Source organism: Nothoprocta perdicaria, unplaced genomic scaffold (genome assembly GCF_003342845.1).
Source record: "Nothoprocta perdicaria isolate Ctin4 unplaced genomic scaffold, notPer1 scaffold_410, whole genome shotgun sequence".
NCBI lineage: Eukaryota > Metazoa > Chordata > Aves > Tinamiformes > Tinamidae > Nothoprocta > Nothoprocta perdicaria.
In genome coordinates, this window is record NW_020455656.1 from 256,738 (window position 1) to 264,488 (window position 7,751).

Genomic DNA, 7,751 nt, shown 5'->3' on the forward strand with positions numbered 1-7,751 from the left:
AAAAAAAAAAAAACAAAAAAAAAACAGAAATATAAGTTATCAAATCCCAGTGCCCAGAAGGGACAGGTCTATCAAATAAGCAGTATTTACTATTGTTTAGACAGGAGACGTATAAAAGGAATAGAGATGGACTTTTCACTGAGTAACCAGCACATGTGCAGGCTGAGGATCTACTGTCCCAACAGGTTTGGGTTAATCCTATTTCTTCACCTTAGACAAAAGAAAAAGCATCGCAGAATTGGTTTGGGTCCTCACACTCACGCAGACAGCCTGTGTTGGGAGTGGGAAGACAGAGGGCCAGAGTGGTCAGCTTGGAGTGTTGGATGGAGGTGTCCCGAGAGCAAATGTGCATCGATTACTTGAAACTGAGGTTCCAATCCTTTTCTATATTTATAAACAAACAAAAACGTATCCTGAACAAAGTAGCACATGACCCAGATGTGTGAACTGAACAGAGAAATGTCCTTTTCTTTCACTTCCTTTCTCTTTCTTTTGGTAACAAGAACTAAATAAGGAATAGAAAAGCTGTTTTCAGGCTGACAGTCTAATTAAAGAGGTAGATGGGACCTTGCATGGTATAGATTAGAAGTAATAGTGTCAGTGAGATACAGTGAGTCTTTGTGAGTCCTTGTGTCATCGTTTTGGGCACTGTTTTTTTATGCAAGGGCAAAATCTTTGTATCTGGGGGAAAAAAAACCAACTTTTTTAAATTAAAAAGGAAAATAAAAGATATTGAGGTCTTCCTAGTGTTACTTAAAATAAGATCAAGGTAAGAAACATTGTAAAAAATTACAAAAGTGCTATTTGTTTCCTAAACAAGTGATTTCTATTAAAAAGGTGTCAGAACTGGAGAAAATGCTGTGTACTTAGAATTTTTTAACACAGACTTTGCTTATTTATGATGACATCCTGCTGTGTTTGTGTTTTAAAATCTGATGGGACAGTTTCCAGAGATTATACTATATGTGCTACTGGCTACTCTAAACTGAATCAAATCCCACAGGGCTGCATCTCATCCCCACCTGGAGGGTCTGCCAGGCTTATCTCTGCTGTTCAATACTGCCAGTACCTCCGCTGGCAGTATGCTTGTTTAAGGCTTTTTTAGCTTTGTAATATGGACCGATTAGAGCTTGGGAATGAAAGACAGTGAGTTTGTTGGACTGAAATCACCTTCTGCTATATCCTCTTACTTCAGAAGTTCATCTCTCTTATATTATTATCCTTTTACTCTAGGCAGCAAAGCTGGCCCTGTGCTTCCCTTTACAGTGGACGTTGCCTTAGTTCAGAGCGTTGATCCCGATCCTTGTGGTTGCGTCCCAGAACAGCCTCGTTTTCCTGTTGCCTGTCAGTATTTGGGCAGACCCTGTTTCCACTGGAATACCGGCAAAATTCCCTGTCCTTGCAGTGGGAGCAGAGCTGGGACATCCCATTGGAGACCCCACGCGTGTGTCAGGTACTGAGGCAGACTTGCAGGGCTGATACTCCTAGTGAAACCATGGAAAGGCTTGCACTGCACGGATGCACTTCTGACTAGGAGGCGAATAATGCAGGCAGCACAGGGCCTGAGAGGGGCTCTCTGTGCCCGGCGAGGGAGCTGCTGCACGAGTTGGGGAGCTCTCTCCTTTCCTCTCCTCCAGGTTGCCCTTTGGCCTTTAAAGACCTTTCTTCCTTGTATAGAAGTGAGGCCACCCTATTTTCAGCATGGAGCTCAGAATTGATCCTGAGTACTTGGGCTTGTCTGGAGCTTGGGAAGGCTCTCGCCTAAGCCTGCAATAACCTCCACTCCATCCTTAGCTGTTTTTCTGTTCTGGGCCGAGCAGAGCTGCAAGGATCAGTTAGCAAAAGTGGCAGCTGGGCAAGCGACATCAACACTGATCAGGGGCAGTTTTCATCAACCCACTTAGCCCTGGAATTCATTACCACAGAGCATCGTTGGGCCTACAACCCAGGGCATTTAAATATACAACTATGTATTTGAAGCAATGAAGTGAAATAATAAACTGGATATGAGCCTTCTTGCTTTGGAATATAAGCCAGCAGCTGACCGCCAGATACTCAGGAGAAATATCCTTTCTGGCCGGGTCATTCTCTACTTGGTCACTCGGGTCATTCCTGTATCTTCTGAAGCATCCACTGTGCTAGATCCTGGATTAGTTGCTCTGAGTCTTAGTCATTCACATGTTCTTTCTTATCTCTCTCGTAATTTTCTCAGCTCTCCTGGAAGCACTGAGCTATTTTGGGGTAGCAAACTGTCTGAAGGCTGACAGTCCTCCTGTCTCCTTTGCTAATTCAAGCCGGGATGCAAGTGAAATTCAGTGGTAGCCACATTTAAATCCGAGTGCAGTTAAGCAGCCAGGAGCTGTTACAAGAGCCATTGCTGCTTTCCCAAAGCATCTGCCTGTCTCTAGTATCCCAGGGGGTAAGCGGGGACTTGCATCTCCCTTTTGTCACCACGTGTGTATTACAGGCTATAAAAGCACACGTGCTGCTCATCACCAGAGCGGAGAAGCGATCTTCACTTCAGCCTTTGCTGCTGCTAAGTAGTTCTCCCTCCTTGGTCCTTTCTGGGCACTTCCTCTCCTGGCTCTGAAGCACCATCCGTGAACAGGCTGGGAGCCTCCGCAGGGCCGCGCGCACCCGGGCAGCGACGCTGCGACGGAGCCACAAGTAAATTGGGGCCGTTTCTGGGCAATTCGGAACGACGGAGTGGAAGGAGAAGTGGCGTTTGCTAAAGAGAGATCTTTCTTGTGTAGCTGCTGTAAGAGGTTCCAAAGGAGCAAAAATTTACACTATTTGACTACTCTTAAGCTTAAGCTTGTACTAAGGTCTGCTGGGGTTCTTTTTATTTTTAACTCCTGCTGTATTTTAGACAGACTGAATTAGCATTAAAGCTACATTCTTTGAGAAGCTGCCATAATGGGTGGTATTTTTCTATTTCCAAGCCACTATAAAGATATTAACAAATTTAGATGTCCTTGCTTGTTGGTGGTAGGAAATAAGTGACTTCAAAATCTTTCTTGAAGGAGAAGAAGAGGCAGCTGAGGAGAAACATATCAGAGATGTTCCTGGCCCCTAGCCCAGTGCCAAGGACCTGGGGCCTGGGCTGAAGTTCAGCCTGAAGTCACCCTGGTGCTTTGACTGTTCAGAAAAGGAGTAAGAGTTGCAGAAGTTGATTTTCCCTTCTCTTGCAGTCCGTTCTTAAAACATCTGGAAAGCTGTGGTGTGATCCAAGTTTGAGCATGTGACCCAGCTAGAACCATTAGTATCATTATGAGCAGCATTTTCCTTTAGTGCAAGCTGTACACAAAATAGTAACAGCAATACTAGGGATTACTGTGGATAGGAAGAACAAGATTGCATTTCATCTTTGATAACTTATCAGCCTTCAGAAAGCACATTGATATTCCAACTGCCTAGAAATATGAACACTAATTCTGACATCCTTGGCTTCCAATCATCCTTTTCCATGAACTGTGGCAGAGGAAGCCCATGGGAGCAGCATAATCAGCATTTAGGAAGACCCAGAGTGAAATCTCCCTTAGTCCCACCGAGCCAGGGAGCAAACTCCATTTCCTTCCCATGTGGATGCAGTGAAAAGTATTTGTAAGTTCGTAGTTCACGTTTCACTTTCCCTCTTCTTGCCCAGCTGGGTTGTACCACACTCTCTTTGCTTTTGAATCACTAACGATGAATATATATATATATTTTTAATGAAACCTGTTTTTAAAAAGATCACCTTCAGATGTCAAACCAAAATCGACTCTTTTACTGGGGCTTTCCTTGGTAGCATCAGCTGTTCAGGGAACCACTGAAATAATGATTTACTCTTCCTGGTGGACCATGCCCCTTTGGGCGGCACTGGCTGTGTCTTGTCACGCTGTTTTGACCCTTGTTCACCTCCCTGTGTCCTTCCTTGGGATTCTGAAGACGTAGGGCCAGTTGCTGGGTTGCTGCAGAGAATTTCCTGCCAAATACGTAGGAATTCTTCAGAAGAGTCAGGAACCTGGAGGAAGATGTTTTGCCATGCTCATCCTTTGGCGTTTAGGCTTGCCTGGTCAACAAACTACCTCAGCAAAGGCCATTCCCAAGCACTGTCAGGAGTCGGTCGTTCTTGTCCTTCTGAAGGCAGAACGTCTCCGAGAACGCTTGCAGCCACCAGCCGAGCCAAGAGCTGGCCTCTTAATGCATGCGAGTGAGCCTTACAGCAACACGCTCTTCCAGATCCTCCTTTCCCGTGCTCACACCGGGATCAGGGAATGCCCAAAGAGTCAGATGGGAGCAGGAAAACACACGAGCTGCAGACATCTTGTCTCCAGGTTATTGCTCTCTCACTCAGATTCTTCCCTAAGCCTCAGACCTGTTTGTACCACCTACAAAATGGAATGTAATAGTTGGAAAAATTGACTCTTATTATCCCCTCACCTTAGCTCTCATTTTTCCCATGTTTATCTTTTATCTGGGACAAGAACTTTCTGCATCGTTGTCTTGTATAGGCTGAGCACATAGTTGAAACTTGCCAATAAAGAAAATTATTTATACCATGCACTGGTAAGCTTGGTAATTACAGACCCATAATGAGACAAACGCCTCTCCTCCTGGAGAGGAAAGTTCATGTAAGATGTGGGCTTGTTTTAGAAAGCCAGGCCCATACCTGTGTGAGGGCTTGTGTCTCTTGTCAGTATTAGCAAACCATGGGAGCAGCGGGCAGGCTGCACGGAGCTGTGGAGACTCTGCCAGGCGCCGGAGCTACCGCCCCAGAGCCGTCAGGAGAGCCGTCTCCTCTCCCACCGGGACAAGGTGGGAAGCCTCTCGTGCAAGTAAGGGCACTGGGAAGGGTATAGGGTTGGAGGCGAAAGAAAGGAAAGGAGGACCAAAAGAAATGAAGATTATGTTGGGGCAAAGGGGAGCAGAGAGAAGAAATGGAAACAGATGAGGAGGGAAAGTCAGGGTAGGAAGAATCCAAAAGAGGCAAGTGAGGAATCAATATGTGAGGAGATGTTTCTGCAGTTGTAGGGATTGAAGATTCAATGAAAGATTAGGCTCTTTATTCTGCCTTGACTTTCTGGCTGGATCTGTATGCCAAAGGGACGGAATGTGGTGGGAGAAAAGGGCTGCTGGTGGGCAAGCAGCCACCAGAGCTCCCCGGCTCTGCCTCTGCTGCCTCTGTCTACCATCCTGAGCGGAGTCTTGGGGGACTTCTTTGCTGCAGGGTGGGACAAGGCAAAACGTGGTGCAGCTGGAGCCGCTCTGCTCTAATCTGGACCAAGCTGAGCGAGCATTTTCTCCCTGGCTAGGACTACGCCAGGGAGCAGCGCAAGGGGCGGCTCTGCCGGTGTGAAACGGCTTCCTGTTAGAGTGAACGCCGAGCTGGAGCCTGCATCAGCCCCCGCGGGCCCCACATCCCCGGGGAGCAGAACCCGCGTGTGGGTCAGGGCTTGCTTAGCTCTCTCCTCAGCTGTGTGAGGGGCCTGCGCTCGCGCCGTCCTGTGGGGCGGTTCAGTGCCAAAACCCGGTTGTGCAGCAGTGTCCTTAGGCTCTGGTTTTGTGAGGGACGTGGGTAGGAGGGAGGCAATGCCTCTAAACAGTAACATTTAAGCTCCTAGTGACCCCTTAGGAGCTGAGTGTGGAGAGGAGCGTGCTGAGGGCTTGTGCCAGGGCAGTGAACACGGGGCCCCTCCGGGAGACCTGGGGCAGGGAGCAAACCCAGCCTGTCCGTTCCTCACTCATGTCTCAGCTGGAGGAACTCGGCCCAGGCCAGGACCGAAGAGGAAGAGCTGCTTTAGGGCCTGGGGGCTGCCAGGCCGGCAGTGCCCGGGCACTGGAGAGCTCTGGAGCCCCCGGGGCTGTGGCTCAGCAAGGCGGCATGGAAGGGTGGTAGGGAAGGGGGCTGTGTCGCCAGCTGGCTGTGTTCATGTAGGGTGCTGGCAACAGTTTTTTCTTCCTAAATTTACAAGAGAGGAATGTAGAACTCTGCCCTTTTGTCCCCTGCCGCCCCCTCTGTGTTGTTGTAAAAGTAACGTCTCCGAGCAGCCGAGCTGTGAGAAAGCCCCGCTCTTGGTAAGCAACCAGCATGGCCTCAGCTTGTGCAGGGAGTGAAGCAGGGACGTGGACAGCTTTGCAGGTTGGCCCTGGCAAACGCCAGGGTCCGTGATGAGGGACCAGCCTTGATTTGGGTGCCCCGCACTGCGGGCTGGTGCTGCTGCAGCTCTGGGGTGTGCACTACCAAGGGTCTCCCCTTGCAGTCCACGCACAAGCCTCTCAAACTGGGCACAACAAATCTGAGCGGAGAGGCCATGGATTTATAAACAAGAGAGAATCCCCTCCATGCCTCACGTTCCCCTCCAGAGAGCCAGTTTTGGCAGCTCTGCAAGCTCTAGGAGCTGGTTTGCTTGGGCCGTGGGTGCTAGGAACAGGCAGGGCTAAAGGTACAGCAGCACTCAGCACCGAAAGCAGTGGGAGGCTGCGTGTTTCTGCTTGTCCTAGGCTCATGTGCAGTTTCTAAGCATAGTTTCTTGTATGTTTTTCACTTTAATTATCCCTGACATCAAAACAGAGGCTGATGCTGCAGCCAGAGCACCATCCCTCCCGCCAGTGCTCCCCTCGGCGCGCGCTGTGCCCGAGTCACTGCCGGCTCTGTGTGGGACAGACAGCCGGGGTACCGCGAGCAGGGGCTTTGCCCCACGCAGCCTCCTTGGACGCAGCCCTTCTCCCCCTGAACCAGGCCCAGCTCCACAGCTGCCTGCACCGTGTGCAGCTTCAGGGACCTCCTCACCCAAAACATGTGTTGTTGCCATGAGTAGTTGTCAGGGAAGCCATGGCCTTCTGTAATAGTCCCAGAGAGGCAAGGCCCCACCGCAGACTAAGTTAACCAGGGATTAAGGGGCAGGGGGTAGTGCCAATCTGTTTAGCCTCCTGCATGGTCTTTCCCAGCTAGGTGACTCACCCGCGTTGCAAAGCAGCCTCTTTGCTGTGTCAACAGCAGTAACAGTGCAGGGAGGTGCATGCCGGTGAATGGCAGCTCGTCGGGCAGGGCTCCCCAAGCAGCGGCTCTGGGGCAGTGTTTGGCCTTTGGGGGCTCCCCTCTGCAAGCACCACTTTGTCTTCCACAGCCTAGGGCAGACAGGGCAGCAAAGGGAGCTCTGCTGCTGTAGAGAAAACAATGTGGCCTTGAGCACTGTGTCACTGTGTTCCTGTGAATCACCATCTCCATGGACTTTGTTGATAAGGCCACTGCTACCCCCCCAAATATGTCACTGAGCTGCAAAACGCATTCGTGGCCCGGGGAGGCCAGGCCGCGCGCGAGCACTGAGGCGCGCTGTGTCCCAGGCGCTCCCCAACCACCTCAGTTTCTCCACAGTCTTCTTGTTAACAGCCCTCGGGTCTCCAGCTGCTGCCGCCCTGCGCTCGCCCAGGACTCTTACCTCTGCTTCCTGGTGGCGGGAGAAAAAAAATCTCCTTCCAGATTTTAGAGGCGGGGAAAGAGCACAGGAAAACGGCTGGGCCTTGTGGCTCGGTGACCCATGCTGGTCTGTGGGCAGGACGGCGCAGAGGCGAGCGCGGCCCCACGATGCCGCCGGCCCCGCGCACGGCTTGGGCGGGAGCCCCTTGTGCCACAGCCGGCTGTGCCCAGAGCCACCCGCAGCCTCCCTCCCCCATGACGGTTGTGCCAGACAGACTCGGTGTCTCGCGTGCTGCCCTCCGCGTCCCCGAGACTCTCATATCATCGCAGGCCTTGGTGTAAAATACCCTTT